The following is a 25209-nucleotide window of genomic DNA, read 5'->3' as shown; positions in this document are numbered from 1 at the left end:
TGGGGAAGAGAATCGAGAGAATGTAAATCCCACGTGTTGAGGTAAGAACAGCCCAGTAACTAAGGTATAACACAAAACCACTACTACTATCACCAATAATACTAATAATAAGGGGAATAACAAGGGGACAGAATATAAAACTAAGAGGGGAAAGGAAAAAAAACAATAAACACAAGTGATGCACAATACAGTTGCTCACCACCCACTGACCAATACCCAAACTGACCCAAGCAGCGATCTGGGCCTTCCAGGTTACTCACTGGCAGAGCATGAGACTGAAAAGTCCTTGATCTGGGTAAGCATTACTTAGCAACAACTAAAAACATTGGTGTGTTATCAGCATAGTTCTCAGACTGAAGTAAAAAGAAACACAGTTTCTTTCTTATTAGTTGGTGGAAATATTGCTGCTCTCTTGTTGATCACATCTGTGGGGATCTGGCAATGTTCATCTTGCCATTTTATTCCCAAAAATAGAATCTCCTGTTCAGGTCCCTTGATCTTACACTGTTCTATGGCAAAACCAGCCTTCAGAAGGATTTGCATTATTTTCCTCCCTTTCTCAAAGACTTCTTCCACTGTATCGCCCCACATGATAATGTCACCAATGTACTGCAGGTGTTCTGGAGCTTGCCCCTGTTCAGTGTGGTCTGGATCAGTCCATGGCAGATGGTAGGGCTGTGTTTCCACCCCTGGGGCAATCGGTTCCAAGTGTACTGCACTCTGTTGCCAAAGGAATTGAGAAAAATGCATTGGCAATATCAGTCATGGCATACCACTTGGCTGCCTTCAACTCCAATTCATATTGGCTTCTAGCAAGGGTACCAAACATTGTCCAGAAGACTTTGAAACACAACCATTACAAAAGAATTTGCAATTGTTCAAGAGCATGGTCAAGCTCCCCTTGAAACACAATGGAAGAGTGAAGACCATATTAAGCACAAGTAATAGGTACTTCATTTTCCTTGTAACAGTACTTAGAAATAAGCAATATACAGGTAAAGGCCTATCATAATTAAAAAAAAATATTTGCAAAAGGAATAGGAGAATGTCTTGTGTGTCCCCTGACTGTGGAAGCTGTTCTTAGAAAGAAAGAAAGAATAACTGCTGCTGTTTCTTCTACCTGGCTGGACAGGTGATGATGATGAATTTTGGCATGGACAATATTAATGGTAGACTGTTTATGTAAAAAGACAAAGGCTGAGTCCTGTCTGCACCTATCAATCATTTGAGATTACAGTATAGATTGCTATCTTTTTCCTGAAAGAACAACAACAAAAACACCTTCTAAATTCACTTAGATGTGTGCATCCAACTTTCTACACATCACTCAGGTTTCTGGTTTTTTTGGGTTTTTTGTTTGTTTTTTTTTTTTAAGCACAGTATGTCATTTCTATTTATCAACAACTTGACTTCCTTACAAGCACCTTGTCTGTCAGTACTGAGCATTATGCTGCTACACCCTGACTTCCCATCTTCTACTCATTCATAAAGGAAAGAACAGTACAGAAGAGCAAGGTCCACTAATTTAATTTATTTCTTATAAATTCATTCTTTGGTTTAAATCACTTTAAAGAGAGGGTGCCTTGTTTCGGGAATTGAATCAGTTTCTCTTTGCAAAGGCAACCCCTGTCAATCTTAGACATGTGAAAGGGGTGATGAAATTTCATATCTGCTTGGATCCATATAGGGTGATATTTATCTCTGTTGGGTTCACTACTAAAGTATTCAATACAAAAGTAAAAAGATCTTATAAATGTCTATAAAGGCTGGTCCAAGAGTGGTTGGAAATAAAATGAGATTAAATGGAGTAGAGAGCCCCAAGAAGTGCAAGATTTCTTTTTATACAGATGAAAATTGTGTATATACAAATTTGTATTTGAAGGGATGTTCCAACCCTAACTATTTTGATTCTATGTATATATAAGTAGTAAGTCAATAATTCAAAGAGAGAGATAGCAGGGAATTCAGGCAAATAATAGCAACCAAGGAAAATTCATCTCCCAAGACTAAAGCTCAAACTTCCAAAGATATGAAAATTTCCAAAATTAGGCATCTTATTTGTTCCAGTTTCCTGTGAAAATACAAAACTTATTTACTAATAGAGACTGTGGAGACAGTGTTTTCACAGGAAAATGGATATTTGGTACATGAGCTCTGAATAACTCCGAGGGATACAGCAAGGCCGTGGGAGGCCCGAGGAAGCCTAAGCAAGCAAGATAAGAAGAAGCTGGAATTCACTGAGTGATGAGAACTGTGGACTGTTCGCAAGCATTCGAGGTCAAGTTCTCACACCTGTGCTTAACCAATTATATGTTAGTCACTAAGGGTCTTCAAGACAAGTATCCAAACATGATGTGCCAAATTGCTGTAGGTGTGTGTAAGCAATAGTATATAAGGAGTTAATGCCTTGCAATAAATGGCTTTTTGTCTGATCATATTGGTCTCTGACTGAGTCTGTTCCATAGCAAATGGCGCCCGAACAGGGACCCTCTGTAAGTTCACATTGAAACGGAAGAGGGTGTGAATCGCTGGGCCGCGAAGAAACCGTCTGGAATCAATCTGGCTGGACCAAGATCGGGAGGCAGAAGCCTCGGAGGAGGGAATCCTTGGAACAGAACCTTGTGAGCCCGGAAGACACTGCACAGTGCAAATAAGGTGAGCAGCCGGACGGTTGGAAGGGAGCTTAAGGATGGGAAACCAGTTAAGTAAAGAAGAAGAAGTAATGCTTAAGTTCTTCCAACATATCCTCTCTGTGAGAGGGACAGACTATGATGAAGCTATGCTAAAAAGGTTGTTGCTCTGGAGTAAGGAGTTAATTGTGGGAGTCGGCGAAGCTTTTAATCTCGAGACTTGGGAAAAAATTACTAAGGAAGAAGCCCCTGATTTATGGATGTTTTCAGTCCTTCTTAAGGTGAAGGGAGCAACCTTTAAAGAGACAGACTTAAAGTTAATGCTGAAATGGCCGAAGACACGTTACTCAGAGATTGATGAGTCTAGCGGACTTGAGATCTCTTTGTGGAATGGGGCAGGAGTTAAAGTGTGGAATGCAGCCACGAAAGGCAATGATGCTGTGAAAAGTTTGTTAGCCATTTGGAGAACTGTTTTAGAGACGTTAAAGTCAAAAAATGAGATCATGGAGAGTAGTGCGCCCCCCCTCTTCCTCCCGCCCTCCCCCCCGAACCTCCGCCGGTTGCCACCGCGGCTGAAAAACAGGGTGATCAACTTTGGAAAAAAAAAAAAAAAGAGGAGTGGAGAAGTTCATTGGAACTTCTGGGATCAGCTGATGGGCTGAACCTGCCTGCTCCCCATAGGGACACCTATTGGATAAGAATTTTATGTATGCTAAATAATTAACTCATTCTAGCTGTTATTAGTGACTGTAGTTTTGTTGTGTATTACTTCAAGCTTGTTTTCCAGCCAGTGTACTATCAACAGCACATAGGGGATTTGATTCAGTGGCACTGTCAGTGTGGATCCCTGAAGAGGTTAGTTGAGTCACCCTCCGATACAGTGGGCTGTCCAGTGCAGTTCCCACAATGGAATGCAGACAGGCTGGTTGGACACAAGGGTCTCATCTTTCTTGGAACACTGACAGACTGATCAAATATAAAGGGTTCAAGGAAACCCCCCTTATAATGTTACAATGTGGTCTGAGCCATAGGGGTTAGGAAGTATTGCTTTTGATTCTGCTTGTGTGACAGAAAAAAAAGGGGGGGGAGTGTAATGATGGAGCAAACCCTTTTGACTGTTAAAAATGTGCAGTCTATTTCTGCAGCTGCTACACATTCCATTTGCATCAGAATGCTTCTGCTTTAAGGAATCACTTTAACCTGTCTACTTCTCAAGAACGGATAACCTGGGAGAGGGGAAATATTTGTGTCCTCCTACCTACAGGTCCATGGTGGCTGCCTGCAAAGTTTGTCAAGCCTTGCCATGAGTGGGACAGATGAGTGGAAGAACTCGATGCATCAGCTACAGGAGCTGACCGTGAAAACCCCAAGCAGAATGAGATAGAGAGAAACGAATGATTGCAAAACATCACTTGGGGGCAACTGAAAAGTAACAGCTTGAATATGCTTGCTTGTAAAGTAGCTATTATTAGAGGCTGTGATTTTGTGTGTAAAACTGCCTGTATGCCACATGTTATAAAGGTTCAAGTGACTTCAAATCAGACCAGTCTTTCTGAAATAATGCTGCCTAGAGTAGTGGGTTGTTACGTTACACAAGACCAGCAGTGATAGAGCAGACATACCAAATTGTAAAAAACTTTTAGTAAAACTAAAAAGGGGGAGATGGGGAGACAGTGTTGTCACAGGAAAATGGATATTTGGTACATGAGCTCTGAATAACTCCGAGGGGTACAGCAAGGCCATGGGAGGCCCGAGGAAGCCTAAGCAAGCAAGATAAGAAGAAGCTGGAATTCACTGAGTGATGAGAACTGTGGACTGTTCGCAAGCATTCGAGGTCAAGTTCTCACACCTGTGCTTAACCAATTATATGTTAGTCACTAAGGATCTTCAAGACGTATCCAATCATGATATGCCAAATTGCTGTAGGTGTGTGTAAGCAATAGTATATAAGGAGTTAATGCTTTGCAATAAATGGCTTTTTGTCTGATCATATTGGTCTCTGACTGAGTCCCTTCCACGGCAAGAGACAATTATTTAAATGTAACTATTATTGAAAGTTAATTATTCATTTTAAAAACAAGGCAGCACTGGGGCTTCCTCCATTGGTAACACTGGCACACCTTGGTGGAGGAAAGGAAAGAGTGACTATGAAGATCTTTTTCCAACTGTCTTTGGTGAAACTCCATGACTAAAAAAATACAGATCATCAAAGTGCTTGCTATGGGTCTGAAATGTCCCAAACAAAAACAGATTAGTTACATTGCAAATCCCTGAACAGTTAAGGATCTTTCATAGTTCAGTAAACCACTCCACTAATGGAGGAAATATAACAAAACTGGCCTACATAACTTTTCACTAACTGTCACCAGTGAACTTTCAAAGGAACTAATTTCTAAAATGTTTTAATTAAAAACAAATATAAAGTATTCCTACAGAGCAATTGTAGTATTCTTTATGTCTGACACACTTTCACTAATGAGAAAAGATAATAGAGTTATTTTTTTAATGATAGTTCTTGTCATTTAACATTATAAAATTGGACCAGCTTTCAAGGGGCTCATAAATAATCTACTGAATCTACTGAATTGTAAGTACTATAAAATTTGGGAACAGAGACAGAGAACATTTTTGCTTTCTATGTTTATTTACTATGCAAAATATGTACCTTGTGTTATTAATTTTTATATTACCAAGTTATACTTGAAATAAAATTGATTCCCATGTCTCCTGGGTTTAGCAGCAGCATTCATGTTTTCTCCTTCGTGGTAGCCTGTGCAGCGCTGTGTTTTGACTTTCGGCCTGGGAATGGTGCTGATAGCACCTATGTTTTTAGCTACTGCTCAAATGTTTACTCTGGCCAAGGACTTTCTGAGCCTCATGCTCTGCCAGGGAGGAGGGGAGGCTGGGAGGAAGGAAAGACAGGACACCTGACCCAAGCTAGCCCAAGAGGTATTCCCTACCGTAGCACGTCATACCCAGGATGCAATGGAGAGTTACCCAGAAGGGCTAGGGCTCTGGGGGTTGGAGGAGGTATCGGTCGGTGCTTGGTCAGGTGGGGTGGGTGAGTTATCGGCCAGCGGGTGGTGAGGTGCCATATTCTCTTCACTTGTTATTTCCTTTATCATTATTATTATTGGTAGTAGCAGTAGTGATTTGTGTTATACCTTAGTTATTAAACTGTTCTTATCTCAACCCGTGGGAGCTACATTCTTTTGATTCTCCTTCCCAACTCTCAGGGAGTTGGAGAAGCAAGGGGGGGAGTGAGTGAACGAGCTGTGTGGTTGGGTTTAAACCATGACACCACATAATAAATTAAATGGCAGCAAAAGAACAAGAATCGAAGAAATCAATTTTATGTGTTTGTAAGAAAGACATACATATTAGAGTCTGGTGCTTGAGGAACACTTACAAGTCTATGTTTATAACATTCAAAAAGGTTACTTCTTCCGTTTAGCAAACCACAAAATGTTAGGTATATGCTCAAATAAAGGACAACATTTTTAATAGTTATATTTTTAATTAGTTTCTTTAATATTTATTATCAGTAGTATAGGAACTTTCTAGTATTTCCTGGATTTAGTTATGAAATACTGATAAAATAAATAAATTAAAGGCAATTAGATGGGACATTCTCAGTGCAGACTGCACAGTGATGATTTTGACATATAAAGAAGTGGTCATATGGTATGAGAACAGTTTCTGAAATGGTTATTCTCTCCTATTTCTGATGTTTATATGTAATCCGTGAAAAAGTTTAACTTTTTTAATGAGGAGTCCCTTTGTTATCTCAGCAACTGGGCAAGCATTTTAACAGAAGCATATTGTCATGTCTTTCATTAAATAACATAAGAAGAATAGCTGACATATTGTACATGAGCATCATTCATTAGTATACAGAAAAGGAAAATCCAGCTGTAGAGCTGCAATTTCGTTTATTACAGATTCAACAGATTTCTGTTTTACTCCCAAGGATTCAGTAACAGGTTTTATTAGTAGTCAAATTCTCTTCTCTCCTGCCCCCAAAACTAACTGACAACAGCCTTACCATGTTTCATCCTTCTCCAAAACTGTCTAGCTCCTCTACCATGGTCTGGCCCACAAAGACTTTACATTTCATCCAACCAGGTTTGGAAATACTACAAAAAGCTATAACCAGGACAGTTTTATACAAAATTGCTGTTAAAGCTTTGTGAAGCTGTAAGAGCATAAAACCACCAAAATGTATATATATAGCTTTATAATTTTTCTTAAACTGACTTAAAACCAGATAATTTTCCTCAGATGTGTATTGCCATGTTATCCTGCTCCCACCTTGCACATATTTTGGTGATTCTTTTTGTAATGAGTTCTGTGCCCTTATTTGTGTTTTTTCCCATATCCTACACTTTTTCTCCCCTCGTGTCACGGTTTAAACCTAGCTGGCAACTCAGAAACATGCAGCCACTTGCTCACTCCCCCCTTTCCTCCCCCTGCTCCCAGAGAGATGGGGAGGAGAATCAAAAGAACGCAACTCCCATGGGTTGAGATAAGAACAGTCCAGTAACTAAGGTATAACACAAACCACTACTGCTACCACCAATAATAATAATGATAAGGGAAATAACAAGGGAAGAGAATACAACCTCTCACCACCCACCGACCGATACCCAGCCCGACCCGAGCAGAGTTATACCCCTTCTGGGTAACTGCCCCCAGTTTATGTACTGGGCATGATGTGCTGTGGTATGGAATACCTCTTTGGCTAGTTTGGGTCAGGTGTCCTTTCTCTGCTTCCTCCCAGCTTCCCCTCCTCCCTGGCAGAGCATGAGACTCACAAAGTCCTTGGTTAGAGTAAACATTACTTAGCAACAACTAAAAATATCAGTGTTATCAGTGCTGTTTTCAGGCTGAAAGTCAAAAATGCAGCACTGCACCAGCTACTAAAAAGGAGAAAAATGACTGCTAGTTTTGAACCCAGGACATCTTTAAATGCAGAACAAAGGGTCAATTTTCCACTCATAATCAACTCTCTCATTCTCCTATTAAACCACATTTGATATTTAAAAAAAATAGGAATTTAGAAGGTAAAAAAATCTGGGGTTTTCCTCAGTTAAGGAGGAAATTCCTAATTGCAGCCCATGTACTCCATGTAGCATCAGTTGCATGATGTGTAGAGGAGACCCTGCCTTTGAACATCCATCCCAGCACAGGCAGTTGCGGTGCCAGCAGGAGCTGTGCTTCAGTGCCAATCACTTCTGAAGCAGTTCAAACCGTATAGCTGGCCTCAGATCCTTTTTATTCCCAACTCCAAAAGCAGAGGGGTCGACCTCAAATCTCCCCTGGAGCTTTCTGCCAGAGGCTCCAGGTAGGACCATTCTCCTTGACTGTGGTGCAGAGTACACTTTTTACATCTGGCCCAGTCCAGACTGGTCTAAGTGCCACTGCATGAACTATCTCTCGTTTAATTTGCTCAAAGGCTTGTTGTTGCTTAGAGCACCATTTAAAATATTTTTTCTTCTGGGTCACATGAGAGAGAGGGCTTACAATTGAACTTTAATTTGGGATATGCATTCTCTAGAACCCCACAGCACCCAAGAAAGCTTGTGTTTGTTATTAGTTGGTGGAGACATTGCTGTTATCTTGTTGATCACATCCATGGGGATCTGGCAATGTCCATCTTGCCATTTTATTCGCCAGAATTGAATTTCCTGTGCAGGTCCCTTGACCTTACTGCGTTTTATTGCAAAACTGTCTTTCAGCAGGATTTGGATTATTTTCCTCCCTTTCTCAAAGACTTCTTCCACTACATCACCCCACACAATAATGTTATCAATGTATTACAGGTGTTCTGGAGCTTGCCCCTATTCCAGTGCAGTCTGGATCAGTCCATGGCAGATGGTAGGGCTGTGTTTCCATCCATCCCTGGGGCAATCTGTTCCAAGTGTACTGGAATGTATCTCCCCCGGGTTGAGATAAGAACAGTCCAGTAACTAAGATATATCACAATTCACTACTGCTACCACCACTAATAATAATAATAAGGGAACTAACAAGGGAAGAGAATACAATACCACCCGTCTATACCCAACCCGACCGAGCAGGGAACCAACCCTTGCAGGTAACTCTCAGTTACATCCTGGGTATAATGTGCTGTGGTATGAAATACCTCTTTGTCTAGTTTGGGTCAGGTGTCCTGTATCTGCTTCCTCCCAGCTTCCCCTCCTACCTGGCAGAGCATGAGACTCACAAAGTACTTGGTCGGAGTAAACATTACTTAGCAACAACTGAAAACATCAGTGTTATCAGCAATGTTCCCAGGCCAAAAGTCAAAACCACAGCACTGCACCAGCTACTAAGAAGGAGAAAAAATGACTACTACTGCTGAACCCAGGACAGTTGCCCAGAGAAGCTGTGGCTGCCTCATCCTTGGAAGTGTTCAAGGTCAGTCTGGACAGCGCTCTGAGCAACCTGATCTAGTGAAAGGTGTCCCTGCTCATTGTAGGAGGGGGGTTGAACTAGATGACCTTTAAAGGTCCCTTCCAACCCATTGTATGATTCTAAGAAAACCAGAAAAAACATCAAAGCCTGTGGAAGGCAATGTGAATACTGCAGCAAATCACATATGTCCTGAAGAGCCCCCCACTTATCACAATTCCTGACTATTGAATACTGGCAGGCAGGTGTGGAGGTCTCTTTCAGATATATTGTAAATGCAAACCTAATCACTAGTGGCCTGTAGGCTCAGATATTAAAGTTGCTCTGTAGTATCATTTGTTAAATTTTGTCTTGAAATTTTATAGTTTACATACACACATATATTTCTTTTGAAAATGGGAAGTGTTTTAGTTAATTCTTTCTGTCTAATGTTTGAGCCAAATGCAAGTATATTAGCAGTGGAAGGCTCTGGTTTGGATGTGTCATGCTGTTCCTTCTGATAAGCCAGGTTTTTCACCTGGACACTCTGCCATGGCTGGAGACACTAGGATGGCAGATGCAATCTGAGCTGCTGTGGAATCTTGGCTTGAGAAGTGTGAGATTTCTGAGGGTTGGCTCTGGTCAGGCCCTACGGCTGCACTTCTAACTGGAAGTTTCAGCTTTAGGTAGATACACTTGGCTAATAATTTTGTTTCCCTGGGAAGCTTTTGCAGTTTTCCTCAGAAGAATTCTTTTCTTCCCTGGCCTTTAAAGATGCTGCAATTTTTTACCTCACTATATTTGTGTAAATTACTTTTTAGGAAATATTTTTTAGACTTTTATCTTATGATCTACAGCATGGGGAAAAGCAAAGGAAAACTACCAAAGGAGGCTAAATAAAACTAAAATAATAATAAAAATGAAAAAAACCCTCATCTTCAGGTTTATAATAAATTTTCTTGGCCTAAAGAAGCATTACAGTATTTTTTTCAGTGACACCATTCTGTTTCAGGGAATGCAGAAAACCACCAAAAGCTTCCACATCGCAGATGACTGTACAGTTCTGCTAATTGTAACAATGAGTGAGTGCCTTGATGAAGCTGAAGACATTTAAATGTTTTCTCTTAGGCCACTGAACCTGCATTTGATAGTTATAACTTTTTGGTTGCTACAGCCCTGTTCTGGATTCAGAGCAGTGACCTGTAGATTAAAAGCTCCATATCCCATTGCAGTCCCCTGAGTTAGCCAGTCTTGGCCTGTTTTTCTTCTATGCAAGCAGCTACTTCTGCCTCTGGAGGTACTGACTGAAACAGGTAGCAATTAAATCATTCTGTGGCTCATATTTCCACTTGGGTTCAGTCATCAGGATCACAACAGAAATAGTGTGTTGAACTGAAAGGGTCTTTTTTCTTAAATGTTCTCTGTGATATAAATGTTATAAAAGTGTATTTAAATCAAACTTAAACAGCATCTCTAGCAGGGAGCAAATGCTGTTCATTCACAGGATAAATCAACTTTCCTACTGAGCTCCATGGCATAGTTAAGAAAATATTTCAGCAAACTCCATAAAAAGCATATGCATTTTCTTTCTATCTTCCTTAGTCCTTCTTACGTAGTTCTTATTTCTCATGGATATGAATGCCTATGACCCCCTGTGGGGACAAAATCCTTTTAATTTTAGAGAGTCTTAAACAATAGCATCATGTCTACACCATCTTTTGCAGACTGATGATGAAGCAAGCTGGGCTTATCAGCTTTGAGGTTTAGTTCTACTCCAGATCCCCTGTGGTATGTTGTGCAAGTCATTCCTTCCTGCAAATGGGAATAATGATTCTTTTGCTGTTTGGCTCTTTTTTTGCCTCAGGTGGAAAGTCTATGGACCAGAGATTTTTTTTGGGTGTTATTTAACCCACACTAACTCTACTGAGTCCTAAGATGGATTCCAGTTGGGGATGACTATCATGGAGCTGAACCAAATATGGTTCATTGTCACCATTTTTATTGTTTCTCTCCAAGCTATAACTGCATCTGAGCCCATGGAATTTGGCTTATTTATGAGCAGAGAAAGATCCATTTTGAGTACCTGAGTATATAGAAACATCTACAAAGATAAGCCCCCAGTGGAAGATGCACTGTATACAAGCCATAATCAGTGGTAGCTCTGTTAACCACGTTCTAAGACAAAATATGTTTTTCACACTTAGCAGAGCAAACCAGTGCTGCTATTTCTCCTGTGATGCATCAACAAAATGCACTTTTCACTTGGCCACCTACAAATGCGTTACCCTTGGTTATGTTTCTTTTTTGCCTCTTGCTACTGTACTGTGGGTAGAAATTACCTTAGCAAGGCATACTAAAAACTGACACTGGTTTGCGCACTGCTTTGACCATAAGTACCATCAAAGCTAAAAGGCTGAGAGAGCCATCTGTGCCCTTCAGTTGTCTCCAACCTGACTAAAATGAGAACAGATTTAATTAAAGCTATCATGGAAGTAGCACTGCATGATGATTTCTGACAGGCCCCACTAGGAAAATATGAAAACTGGAAGTGGTTTAATTAATGTGCAACTCTGAATTTCTAGTTTGTATTTAAAAATATAAACATTTTTATATTAGCATCTGAAAGTATGTTTTAAATAGCAAAAAAGCTGAAAAATCTTATTCTGTAGGTCACATTATTAATTAATTCTTCTTTTTGATAAATAATACAAAATATATTTTAAAATTGAGCATTCTTATTGAGTTTATTAAACTTTTCTGTGAATTTTTGAGTGATAAATAGCTTAGAATGATTACACAATTCATGCAGTATTGGAAATGTCTTGTTTCAATACTAAAATCAGTCCCTTGAGAAGACCTCTAAAAAATTGGTTGTTAAAAAACAGCAATTACTTGAATTCATGTATTCAAGTTAACTGATGTTTAATCATAAATAGGAACAGAGAAGATAATCCCACACTTAGTGGTGATCAGATCTTCTACAACTGAATAAACCTCAAAAATATTTCCTATGTGTCCTTTGTAGAGAGCAGGGTAGGATTCACTGTAAGAGATGACACTGGTATTAATAACATCTAATCAATAATTCAGGTAAAATAAAAAATTTTACAGGCAGGTTAGAAATCTGCTTTTAATACTGTATGTCAAAGCAACTTTAGTGAGCCCTATTTATTTTCTAAGGAATCATATTTGTTTTCAGAAATTGCTGGGTTCTGTAAAATTTAAAAAGAGTTAATCCTGATGCTACTAAGAAAATTCTAGATATCTTTCTGGCATGAAAAAGCAGCACAGAGGCACAATGCTGCCAGAACTGGCTGCTGGGTGCTGGTGGGCATCCTGGGCTTGAGCCATCGCAGGAATATCTGCCTGGGTCTGCAGAAAGCCAAGGTAACTCTGGGAGCTGCAACGGACTTTGCCAATGAGGAGGGGCACAAGAAGCCAGGTGGAAGCAGAGACAGGACACCTGACCCAAACTAGCCAAAGGGGTATTCCTTTCCACAGCATGTCATGCCCAGTATATAAAATGGGGGAAGTCACCAGGAAGGGGCAGTTTGCTGCTTGGATCAGGCTGGGTATCGGTCAGCGAGTAGTGAGAAATTGCATTGTGCATCATTGAGCACCTCCCATATGAAGACAGGCTGAGAAAGTTGGGGCTGTTCATCCTGGAGAAGAGAAGACTGCGTGGAGACCTGTCGTGGTTTAAACTAAATCTGCACAGTTCCCCCTTTGTTTCCCCTCCCCCCCCCCCCCCCCCCCCCCCACCTTCCCACTCCCGGAGGGATGGGAAGGAGAGCCGGAGGAATACAACTCCCACGGATCGAGTACCACGCGCCGCCACGAGGCCAGCCCGGAAGAGGGAGAGAGCTTCCCCCCTCCCCTCCTAGCCAGCTTCCCGTTGCCTCCCCGAGCCTAGCCCGGCGTGTTAACTCCTTCCCTCCCGGCCAGCTTCCAGTCCCCTCCCCGAGCAGGACGTGCTGTGGTATGGAATACCTCCCCGACTAGCCCAGACCAGGCGCCCTATCTCTCCCTCCTCCCTGGCAGAGCATGAGCTACTGCTGAACCCATGACAAGACCTCATAGCAGCCTTCCAGTACCTGAAGGGGGCCTATAGGGATGCTGGTGAGGGACTATTCATTAAAGACTGTAGTGACAGGACAAGGGGTAATGGGTTGAAACTTAAACAGCAGAGGTTTAGACTGGATATAAGAAATTCTTTACTGTTAGGGTGGTGAGGTACTGGAATGGGTTGCCCAGGGAGGTAGTGAATGCTCCATCCCTGGCAGTGTTCAAGACCAGGTTGGATGAAGCTTTGGGTGATATGGTTTAGTGTGATGTGTCCTTGCCCATGGCAGGGGGGTTGGAACTAGACGATCTTGAGGTCCTTTCCAATCCTAACTATTCTATGATTCTATGACAGTATCCACCCCTTATTCTATACCATTCACATCATGCTCAGATCGCACATTTTTCAATATACCATCACTCTTATCTCATATGTTTGTATATATATACATCCACTATCGTGGTTTAAACCCAACCACACAGAATCACAGAATCCCGAGGGTTGGAAGGGACCTCGAAAGATCATTTAGTCCAACCCCCCTGCAAGAGCAGGGTAACCTAGAGTACATCACATAGGAACTTGTCCAGGCAGGCCTTGAATATCTCCAACGTAGGAGACTCCACAACCCCCCTGGGCAACCTGTTCCAGTGCTCTGTCACTCTTACAGTAAAGAAGTTCTTCCTGATGTTTCTTTCTCACAGCCCCCCTGCCGCAGAATGGACTCAGTCAGAGACCAATATGATCAGACAAAAAGCCATTTATTGCAAAGCATTAACTCCTTATATATTATTGCTTACACACACCTACAGCAATTTGGCATATCATGATTGGATACATGTCTTGAAGACCCTTAATGACTAACATATAATTGGTTAAGCACAGGTGTGAGAACTTGACCTCGAACGCTTGCCAACAGTCCACAGTTCTTTTAAGTCAGTGAATTACAGCTTCTTCTTATCTTGCTTGCTTAAGCTTCCTTGGGCCTCCCACAGCCCAAACATTACTTTGCAGCAACTAAAAACATTTCTGTTATCAGCTCTGTTCCCAGGCTGAAAGTCAAAACACAGCGCTGCACCAGTTACGAAGAGAGAAAAATGACTGCTACTGCTAAGCCCAGGACAATCCACACGCAAGCACAGTGAAAAAAATAATTCCTTAGTGCATGGACCAATTCCTATAAAGCTTCTAAGTTCATCCAGTCCATGATGTTGGGCTCCATCTCTTGTAACAGTGTTTCAGAGCAGGAGAGGCTGTGTGCAGTGTTGGATTGCTGCCTTCTGATGACAATGAGGATTTTCTCTGGTCACTGCTGAGCTCGTCTGGTTTCGACAAAGTTCATTCTTTGTTGGGATGATGGTCCAAGAGAAGTCAGGGCCAGTCACTGGTGACTTGAAGACATCTAACTGGTGGACTATCAAAGAGCTACATAGCAGGGAAGAGCATATAAATGAGTTCACTGGTTGCTTTCCCCTAAAATCAAATCCCCTTGGAGTACACATTGGACTTCCCCATCTTCCCACATTACCCACCAAATATATCTGGGTCCCTGAGCAAAACTAATCCCACAAGTGGGTTTACCTTTACCTGAAGCAGGAATAACCCAGACTGTCTTTCCCAGCAAATTCTTTATGTGCACCACAGGAACTTTGTCCCTCTCTAAAATATGCAAAAGTTCTGACTGGGCTGGGCCAGCTCTGTTGGCAGGTCCTCTGGTGTTGACCAACCAGCTGGCCTTTGGTAAGTAGGTATCCCAATGTTTGAAAATTCCACCACCCATTGCTCTCAGTGTAGTTTTGAACAGCCCATTGTACCATTTGATTTTCCCAGAGGCTGGTGCATGGTAGGGGATGTCATACACCCACTCAGTGCCATGTGCTTTGGCCCAGGTTTTTATAAGGTTGTTCCAAAAATGAGTCCCATTTATTGAATCAATTCTCTCTGCTGTGTTGTATCACCACAAAATCTGTTTCTCAAGGCTCAGGATAGTGTTCTGGGCAGTGGCATGGGGCACATAATACGTTTCCAGCCATCCAGTGTTTTCTCCCACCATGGTAAGTAGGTGGCACTTGCCTTGGTGGGTTGGTAGTAGTGTGATATTATCAGTCTGCCAGGCCTACCCATATTTGTATTTCAGCCATTGTCCTCTAAACCAAAGAGGCTTTAACCATTTGGCTTGCTTAGATGCAGCACATGTTTCACAGTCGTAAATAATTCTCTGACAGGGAGGAGGGGAAGTTGGGAGGAAGCAGAGACAGGAGACCTGACCCAGACTAGCCAAAGGGGTATTCCATGCCACAGCACATCATACCCAGTATATAAACTGGGGGCAGTTACCCAGAATCACAGAATCCCAAGGGTTGGAAGGGACCTCGAAAGATCATCTAGTCCAACACCCTGCAAGAGCAGGGTAACCTAGAGTACATCCAACAGGAACTTGTCCAGGCAGGCCTTGAATATCTCCAACGTAGGAGACTCCACAACCCCCCTGGGCAACCTGTTCCAGTGCTCTGTCACTCTTACAGTAAAGAAGTTCTTCCTGATGTTAACATGGAATCTCCTATGCTCCAGTTTATGCCCATTGCCCCTTGTCCTATCACTGCATATCACTGAAACAAAACTAGCTCCATCATCCTGACACCCACCCTTTACATATTTGTAAACATTGATGAGGTCACCCCTCAGTCTCCTCCAAGCTAAAGAGACCCAGCTCCCTCAGCCTCTCCTCATAAGGGAGATGTTCCACTCCCTTCATCATCTCTGTGGCTCTGCGCTGGACTCTTTCAAGCAATTCCCTGTCCTTCTTGAACTGAGGGGCCCAGAACTGGATGCAATATTCCAGATGTGGCCTCACCAAGGCAGAGTAGAGGGGGAGGAGAACCTCTCTTGCCCTACTAACCACATCCTTTCTAATGCACCCTAGGATGACATTTGCCTTCTTGGCCACAAGGGCACATTGCTGGCTCATGGTCATCCTCCTGTCCACCAGGACCCCCAGGTCCCTTTCCCCTTCACTCCTTTCCAGCAGGTCAACCCCCAACCTGTACTGGTACATGGGGTTGTTCTTCCCCAGATGCAAGACTCTACACTTACCCTTGTTGAATTTCATCAAGTTTCTCCCTACCCAACTCTCCAGCCTGTCCAGGTCTCCCTGAATGGCAACACAGCCTTCTGGTGTGTCAGCCACTGCTCCCAATTTAGTGTCATCAGCGACCTTGCTAGATTGCTTCTCTGGTTGGGCTGGGTATCAGTGGGCAGGTGGTGAGCAGCTGTGTTGTCTTCCTTGTTATTCCCCTTACCATTATTATTATTGGTGGTAGTAGTAGTGGTTTGTTTTATACCTTAGTTACTAGACTGTTCTTATCTCAACCCGTGGGAGTTAAAATCTTTTGATTTTCCTCCCCATCCCTCCAGGACCAGGGGGTGGAAGAAGGGGGTGAGTGAGCAAGCAGCTGTGTAGTACTGAGTTACTGGCTGTGCTTAAACCGCAGCAGTATCAAGACTGACTGTTGGTATCAATTTAATTGCACAGGAAATGGCCACCAGTTCTTGTATAGCAGGAATTACTTTGTTTTGTTTTGCTGTTAATAAAGCTATGAACCAGAAAAATATATGGATAGAATCATGGCTGTTATCTGAAATGTGAGTTGCAGGACTGAAGAACTTCTCCCTCCAGTCCGCCTCTCCAGTGGCATCTGCAGAAAGGTTCATGTGCAAAAGAAGTTCTTTAAGAATTTCTTTCCTTCTGCTGCATTTTCTCTCAGAATCATCTGGTGCAAGAAAGGATTGGAATATGAAACAGGAATTATTATTAAGACAAGGGATTACAATTTCCATGGCATTCTCTTTATTCCTCACCACACTGCTGTGGAATGGACTCAGTCAGAGACCAATATGATCAGACAAAAAGCCATTTATTGCAAAGCATTAACTCCTTATATATTATTGCTTAGACACATGTACAGCAATTTGGCATATCATGATTGGATACTTGTCTTGAAGACCTTTAGTGGCTAACATATAATTGGTTAAGCACAGGTGTGAGAACTTGACCTCAAACGCCTGCCAACAGTCCACAGTTCTCATCACTCAGTGAATTCCAGCTTCTTCTTATCTTGCTTGCTTAGGCTTCCTCGGGCCTCCCACGGCCTTGCTGTACCCCTCGGAGTTATTCAGAGCTCATGTACCAAATATCCATTCTCCTGTGAGAACACTGTCTCCATATCTCCCCCTTTTTAGTTTTACTAAAAGTTTTTTACAATTTGGTATGTCTGCTCTGTCACTTCTTGACTTGTGTAGCATAACAACCCACTACTCTAGGCAGCATTATTTCAGTAAGATTAGTCTGATTTGAAGTCACTTGAACCTTTATAAAATGTGACATACCAGTGAATCCTACACACCATGTAACAGGTTGGAATAATGAGGATTTAACAGATGTGCACCTTGTTGTCAATGCAGTTTCACCTGCTTCATTCAGTAACAAGTCACTACTATGGCGAAGCACACACAGATTTACATTAGCAGACTAACTATCACAGAGTGCATCAGCATGTTGAAGATACTGATGACAGTGAGAGACTAACCAAAGAAATTTCTTACAGTGGAGTTCTCCCACCCTCTTAATTTGTTCCATTACCTGCTTTTTAGCAGTACCATCATATTAGAATCTTTCTAGCTTTTGCCTTATCATTTTCTAGCATCTGCTGCAAATTTGCATTCTTTAACATCTCTTTTACAAGTGACAAATCCATACAATACAAGGTATTGTTTCTTGTTAGCAACTGGCTAGTAAATACAGGTGGTTTTATACACAAAATCACAGCCTCTAATAATAGCTACTTTACAAGCAAGCATATTCAAGCTGTTACTTTTCAGTTGCCCCCAAGTGATGTTTTGCAATCATTCGTTTCTCTCTATCTCATTCTGCTTGGGGTTTTCACGGTCAGCTCCTGTAGCTGATGCATCGAGTTCTTCCACTCATCTGTCCCACTCATGGCAAGGCTTGACAAACTTTGCAGGCAGCCACCATGGACCTGTAGGTAGGAGGACACAAATATTTCCCCTCTCCCAGGTTATCCGTTCTTGAGAAGTAGACAGGTTAAAGTGATTCCTTAAAGCAGAAGCATTCTGATGCAAATGGAATGTGTAGCAGCTGCAGAAATAGACTGCACATTTTTAACAGTCAAAAGGGTTTGCTCCATCATTACACTCCCCCCCCTTTTTTTTCTGTCACACAAGCAGAATCAAAAGCAATACTTCCTAACCCCTATGGCTCAGACCACATTGTAACATTATAAGGGGGGTTTCCTTGAACCCTTTATATTTGATCAGTCTGTCAGTGTTCCAAGAAAGACGAGACCCTTGTGTCCGACCAGCCTGTCTGCATTCCATTGTGGGAACCGTACTGGACAGCTCACTGTATCAGAGGGTGACTCAACTGCTGAGGAGAGTAGCTTGAGAAAGGACGCCTGTAACACTGGAGCGGAGCCAGGGGAAGTCAGCGTCCAGAAGCCTCACCACAGAGCGAGAAGAGCCACTGAAGGGAGAGCCTCAAGTCCTCGACAGGACTTGCCCAAGAGCTCAGCTACCGCGAGGAGGTGACTCCCCGGGGGCAGAGACAGGAGGCTTGGTGGAAGATTCAAACCGGCCATCAGCAGCCATTGTTAGTCAATTGCTGAGGGGAGTAGCTTGAGAAAGGATGCCTGTAACACCAGAGCGGAGCCGAGGGAGATCAGCTTCCAGAAGCCTCACCACAGAGCGACAAGAGCCACTGAGGGGGGAGCCTCAAATCCTCGACAGGACTTGCCCAAAAGCTCAGCTACCGCGAGGAGGTGACTCACCAGGGGCAGAGACAGGAGGAGGGGCACCAACTGTGAGTGGTTAAAAATCTACCCAGGGAGCTCGGCGACCAGGAGTGAGGTGAACAGAGAGGGTCAAGGCAGTTTGCACAGGCAGCACTCACGGTATGACCAGGGTCCGGTCTGGGAGCTCTGCCCCGGCCGCCCCGGTGGTGGCCAGCGTAGGCACCCAGGCAGAGCTGGTAAGTGGGGAGGTTGCGGTGCAGAGCTTGGAGTGTAGAGAGTGCCTGCACTGGTCTTGTGAGGGAAAGGTGCAGAATGGGCAGGGCTGCGCTCACTGCTCCCTAATGGAGGTCCTCCTCCAGCAGGTGGATGAGCTACGGGATGTTGTCAGTAAACTGCAAGATGTCAGGAAAGCTGAGAGGAAGCAGGACTGCTTGCTCCAGGACCAAACAGTGCAGGGGCCTCAAGCTTCCCCTCTAACTCATGGAGGAAAGAAGGAAGCTGTTGATCAGGTAAGCTGGGATTTAGTAACAAAAAAAAACCAACAAAAGGAGGAAGAGAGCAATTAAAAGCAAGGGGCTTCCTCCTAAATCTGCTGTCCCCACCCAGAACCACTTTGCTGTCCTGCAGGGGGCTGATGAGGAAATGCACTTGCATCAGAAACAGTTGGCTGGTGCACTGATACAGAAGATCTCTACTAGTACCGCCAGGAAAAAGCTGCGGGTTGTAGTAGTAGGGGACTCTGCCTTGAAAGGGACAGAAGTGCTCATCTGTTGGCCTGACCCGCTTGCAAGGGAGGTGTGTTGTCTACCTGGGGCACGGATCAGGGATGTTGTGGAGTGGCTGCCTGCTCTAGTAAGTCCCACGGACTATTACCCGCTTCTAGTGATACATGTGGGTGCTAGGGATATAGATAGTAGTAGCCTGAGGAGTATAAAGAAGGACTACAGAGCTCTGGGAGAGGTGGTCAGGGGTTCTGGAGCTCAGATAGTCTTTTCGACAATTCTCCAAGACACAGGGGAGGACCTTCCAAAGGCAAGGAGGATTGGACAGGTTAATAAATGGTTAAAAGGGTAGTGTCATAGTCAAGGGTTTGGGTGTCTCGAATATGGGGTCCACATTTGTAGGCCAGGCCTACTGGGGGCTGGTGGAACTGCTCTGATAAAGAAAGGGAAGAGTGGCTTTGCTAGGAGGCTTGCCAGACTTGTCAAGGATGCTTTAATCTAGTTGTGTTGGGGGAGGGGAGCATCATTCCATCCCAACACACCCAGTCAGTTGCCAGCACCTAGAATAAATACTCTGAGAAATGTAGTGATATTCTAGCCACTCCATCCACTGAGCCGGCTTCATTTGGAGCTCGGATCAGATGCCTCTATACAAATGCCCGTAGCATGGGGAATAAACAAGAGGAATTAGAGATGTGGGCACATCTACGGGGCTATGATATAATAGGCATCACCGAAACATGGTGGAATGGCTCCTTTGACTGGAGTGTTGGAATGGAAGGTTATAGGCTTTTTAGAAAAGACAGGCCTGGTAGGAGGGGAGGGGGAGTTGCCCTTTATGTTAGGGATAGGCTGGAGAGTATGGAACTCTGTCTGGGGACAGGTGATCAGTTAACAGAAAGTTTATGGGTCAGGGTTAAGGGGAAATCGGTGATGGGACACATTACTGTGGGGATATGTTACAGACTGCCTGATCAAGAGGAACCTGTGGATGAAGAACTCTACAGACAAATAGGAAAAGCCTCACACTCGCAGGCCCTTGTTCTCATGGGGGACTTCAACCACCCTGACATCTGCTGGGGCAACGGTACAGCCCGGCACAAGCAATCCAGGAGGTTTCTCGATTGTGTGGAACACAACTTCCTTCTGCAAGCAATAAAGGAGCCAACAAGGAGAGGTGCCCTGCTTGACCTCATGCTCACCAACAGGGAAGGGCTCGTTGGAAATGTGACTCTCCAGGGAAGTCTTGGATGCAGTGATCACGAGATGGTCGAATTCGAGGTCCTCAAGACAGTGAGAAGAGTGTGCAGTAAGCTCACTGCCCTGGACTTCAAGAGAGCAGACTTTGGCCTCTTCAGGAACCTGCTTAGCAACATTCCATGAGATATAGCCCTAGAGGGTAAGGGGGCCCAAGACTCTTGGTTAATATTCAAGGATCACCTGCTACAGGCTCAGGAGTGTTGCATCCCAACTAGAAGGAAGTGCAGCAGGAGGGCCAGGGGACCTCCTTGGATGGATAAGGAGCTGCTGAGAAAAATTCACAAGAAAAAAGAGGCTTATAAAAGGTGGAAGCAAGGACAGGTGGCCTGGGATGAATACAGGGATGTTGTCCGGGTAGTTAGGGACCAAGTTAGGAAAGCTAAGGCCCAATTGGAGCTAAACTTGGCAAGGGATGTTAAAGATAACAGGAAGGGATTTTATAGGTATGTAGCGGCTAAAAAACAGACTAAGGACAATGTAGGCGCCTCCGGAAGCTTTTGAGAGAACTGGCTCCACAGGACTTGGAGAAGGCTGATGTTCTGAACGGCTTCTTTGCTTCGGTCTTCACTGGCAAAGGCTCTGACCGCACCACCCAAGTCTTGGAAGGCAGACGCCGGGACTGTGAAAACCTAGACCTTGGGCCCACTGTACATGAGGATCTGGTTTGAGACCATCTTAAGAGCCTGAATGTACACAAGTCCGTGCGACCTGATGAAATCCATCCGTGGGTCCTGAAGGAGCTGGCGAATGAAGTTTCAAAGCCACTGGCCATCATATTTGAAAAATCATGGCAGACAGGTGAAGTTCCTGACAACTGGAAAAAGGGAAATATAACCCCCATTTTCAAGAAGGGGAAAATGTATGACCTGGGGAATTACAGACCAGTCAGTCTCACCTCTGTGCCTGGCAAAATCTGGGAGCAGATTCTCTTGGAAGGCATGCTAGGGCACATGAAAAACAAGGTGCTTGGTGACAGCCAGCATGGCTTCACTAGAGGGAAATCCTGCCTGACCAATTTGGTGGCCTTCTATGATGGGGCTACAGAACTGATGGACAGGGGCAAAGCAATTGATGTCATCTACTTGGACTTGTGCAAAGCATTCGACACTGTCCCACATGACATCCTTGTCTCTAAATTGGAGTGTCATCAATTTGATAGGTGGACCACTCGGTGGATAAAGAACTGGCTGGATGGTCACACTCAAAGAGTTGTGGTCAACGTTTCAATGTCTGGCTGGAGACCAGTAACGAGTGGTGTCCCTCAGGGATCAGTGTTGGGACCGGTCTTGTTTAATATTTTTGTCGCTGACATGGACAATGGAATTGAGTGCACCCTCAGCAAGTTTGCCGATGATACCAAGCTGTGTGGTTCTGTTGATACGCTAGAGGGAAGGAATGCCATTCAGAGGGACCTTGACACACTTGTGAGGTGGGCTGATGCCAACCTCATGAAGTTTAACCATGACAAGTACAAGGTCCTACACCTGTGTCGGAGCAATCTTAAGCACAGCTACAGGTTGGGAAAAAAGGAAATTCATGGTAGTCCTGCGGGGAAGGACTTTGAGGTGTTAGTCAATAAGAAAATGAACATGAGCCAGCAGTGTGCACTCACAGCCCAGAAAGCCAACCATATCCTGGGCTGCATCAAAAGGAGCGTGACCAGCAGGTCAAAGGAGGTGATCCTGCTCCTCTGCTCTGCTCTGCTCTCGTGAGACCTCACTTGTACTACTGTGTGAAGTTCTGGTGCCCTCAACATAAAAAGGACCTGGAACTGTTGGAACAAGTCCAGAGGAGGACCACGAGGATGATCAGGGGACTGGAGCACCTCCCATATGAAGACAGGCTGAGAAAGTTGGGGCTGTTCAGCCTGGAGAAGAGAAGGCTGCGTGGAGACCTCTTAGCAGCCTTCCAGTATCTGAAGGGGGACTACAGGGATGCTGGAGAGGGACTATTCATTAGGGACTGTAGTGATAGGACAAGGGGTAATGGGTTGAAACTTAAACAGCAGAGGTTTAGACTTGATATAAGGAAGAAATTCTTTACTGTTAGAGTGGTGAGGTACTGGAATGGGTTGCCCAGGGAGGTAGTGAATGCTCCATCCCTGGTGGTGTTCAGGACCAGGTTGGATGAAGCCTTGGGTGATATGGTTTAGTGTGAGGTGTCCCTGCCCATGGCAGGGGGGTTGGAACTAGATGATCTTGAGGTCCTTTCCAATCCTAACTATTCTGTGATTCTATGATTGACTAACCTCTTCAGGGATCCACACTGACAGTGTCACTGAATCAAATCCCCTGTGTGCTGTTGATAGTACACTGGCTGGAAAATAAGCTTGAAGCAATACAGAACAAAACTACAGTCACTAATAACAGCTAGAATGAGTTATCTTTACCTTTTTTTTTTTTTTTTTTTTTTTATAGTTGCTCTCCCTGCTTTGCACAGCTAAAACCACCGGCCTATCGGCAGCAGCCTTCTCAGCAGCAGCAACCATAAATACTGGCCCCACTTTTGCATTAACCCTTTCTTGCCCGAAAGGTTAAACTACTACCCGTTAAAAACTTTTACATGAACCTGACAACAAAAAGTTCACAGAACACTGTCTGCCCTCATCAAACTCACACACACGTATGGGATCCCACAAGCACACTCCACACAACTACAGTATTTGAAACATAAAATCCAGACAATCATTACTCCCACTACACGGTCCCACATACAGAACGTGGCACAAGGACCTTGTGAAGACTATCAGGAAACCAGCTCCGAGAAGCATCATTGCAGTTCGAGGTGCCAGGCTCAACCTTAGCGGGCGTCCCTGCAGAGGCTCTGCCTCCCTCACATCGCATGAGGCTTGGGCTTTTATACTGACCAAAATCCAACCTCATTCTGACACAGGTGGCCAGCCTATGTCAGAAGAAGTTGCCAGCAATATCTATAAAGGTTTCCAAGTTTGGAAACATGGACATACTTATATTTACCAACTTCTAGTACACGAGTATCACAGGGAGACTGTACAAAAGAAGTTGTATATGGGGTCCCACGTCTATGATCTGACACATTCTGCCCGACACCCCTGATAAGAGCATACAAGAGACCTTCCCATCTTGGGTGGGAAGCACACACACCATGGGAAACTGTGCAATACATCCCCATCCCCCACCCATCTTGCTTCTCCCGTTACAGCTGCCCATTTATCATGAGGATCTCAGGGATATAAAACAGACCTTTTTTTTCCGGATGAATAGGCTCCAGGTCAAAGGGACTATCCAGGTCAGTATCGGCATTATCAGGCATCAGAATCTCAGGATAAGCAACAGCAAACTGGTGAACGTCCACAGGCTCCATCTCGGGGCCAATAGGGCATGTGTTGAAATGATCGTCTTCATCCCCGTCTTCAGTCTTTGCAGCCGCGGCGGCAACCGGCAGAGGTTCGGGGTGGGTGGAGGGGGCGCTGCTCTCCATGATCTCATTTTTTGACTTTAACGTCTCTAAAACAGTTCTCCAAATGGCTAACAAACTTTCCACAGCATCATTGCCTTTCGTGGCTGCATTCCACACTTTAACTCCTGCCCCATTCCACAAAGAGATCTCAAGTCCGCTAGACTCATCAATCTCTGAGTAACGTGTCTTCGGCCATTTCAGCATTAACTTTAAGTCTGTCTCTTTAAAGGTTGCTCCCTTCACCTTAAGAAGGACTGAAAACATCCATAAATCAGAGGCTTCTTCCTTAGTAATTTTTTCCCAAGTCTCGAGATTAAAAGCTTCGCCGACTCCCACAATTAACTCCTTACTCCAGAGCAACAACCTTTTTAGCATAGCTTCATCATAGTCTGTCCCTCTCACAGAGAGGATATGTTGGAAGAACTTAAGCATTACTTCTTCTTCTTTACTTAACTGGTTTCCCATCCTTAAGCTCCCTTCCAACCGTCCGGCTGCTCACCTTATTTGCACTGTGCAGTGTCTTCCGGGCTCACAAGGTTCTGTTCCAAGGATTCCCTCCTCCGAGGCTTCTGCCTCCCGATCTTGGTCCAGCCAGATCAATTTCAGACGATTTCTTCGCGGCCCAGCGATTCACACCCTCTTCCGTTTCAATGTGAACTTACAGAGGGTCCCTGTTCGGGCGCCATTTGCCACGGAACAGACTCAGTCAGAGACCAATATGATCAGACAAAAAGCCATTTATTGCAAGGCATTAACTCCTTATATACTATTGCTTACACACACCTACAGCAATTTGGCACATCATGTTTGGATACTTGTCTTGAAGACCCTTAGTGACTAACATATAATTGGTTAAGCACAGGTGTGAGAACTTGACTTTGAAAGCTTGCCAACAGTCC

This window comes from Melopsittacus undulatus (genome assembly GCF_012275295.1).
Source record: "Melopsittacus undulatus isolate bMelUnd1 chromosome W unlocalized genomic scaffold, bMelUnd1.mat.Z SUPER_W_unloc_7, whole genome shotgun sequence".
NCBI lineage: Eukaryota > Metazoa > Chordata > Aves > Psittaciformes > Psittaculidae > Melopsittacus > Melopsittacus undulatus.
This window is presented reverse-complemented; position numbering follows the sequence as displayed.